Source organism: Marmota marmota, unplaced genomic scaffold (assembly GCF_001458135.2).
Source record: "Marmota marmota marmota unplaced genomic scaffold, marMar, whole genome shotgun sequence".
Lineage (NCBI taxonomy): Eukaryota > Metazoa > Chordata > Mammalia > Rodentia > Sciuridae > Marmota > Marmota marmota.
Window position 1 is genome coordinate 596 of NW_026007316.1, and position 777 is coordinate 1,372.

The following is a 777-nucleotide window of genomic DNA, read 5'->3' on the forward strand; positions in this document are numbered from 1 at the left end:
CATTGAGTTTCAAGAAGAGATGCTGATATACCCATCATTAAGTAGAAAATATCATCCTAGTAAAAAATATTTGTAATACACCTAAGCCATCTAATATCATAGCTTTAGCAAGACAGCATACTGTAAAATATTGGTTGTTTACCTTTCTGATCTTCGACTGACTGGGAGCTGCAGTTCTGAGCTGCTCCCCAGCATCACAAGAGAATATGGTACTACATATTGCTAGCCCAGGAAAAGATCAAAATTTGAAATTGGAAGTATAGTTTCTACTGATTGCATGTCACTTTTGCAACATCATAATGTCAAAAAATTGTAAGTCAAACTATCATAAGTTGGGGACATCTATTAAAAAATATATTATATTTGAAATGAGACAGATGGATACTTACCTGACAGGGGAGATAATGTGATCACATAGGTGATTTTCCCAGGGTGGATCTTTCCCATTGCACTCCAGATATGCTGACCCTTGTGATTTCTCCAAATGCAGGAAACTCAACTGCATAATTTGTGGTAGTAGGGTACTGAATTTGCACTTTCCCTTGAAAAAGAATAAGAAATGAATCAAACAGGATAGGAATCTGATCAGGGAGCTATAAAAAGATTCCCAAATGACTCAGTTCTGCTGTGTTGAGTTCTGCTGTGTGATTTTTTTTTTTTTTAACTAAGCCCAACAGCCTCAATATGAGTATGACAAAAAAGGATTTAGGGTCCATTCTAGTTTGCTGGGCAGATATAAGATAAAGACTAGGGAAGGGCAAGTTGAGGAAATAGTGA

At 36.4% G+C, this 777-nt stretch overlaps 1 non-coding gene across 1 annotated transcript; it reads left to right on the plus strand.

Moving 5' to 3' along the window:
* Positions 1–381: 381 nt before the first annotated feature.
* On the plus strand, positions 382–545 carry LOC125614806. The gene has a single exon (XR_007345363.1). It is a non-coding gene; the product is annotated as a U1 spliceosomal RNA (small nuclear RNA).
* Positions 546–777: the final 232 nt, after the last annotated feature.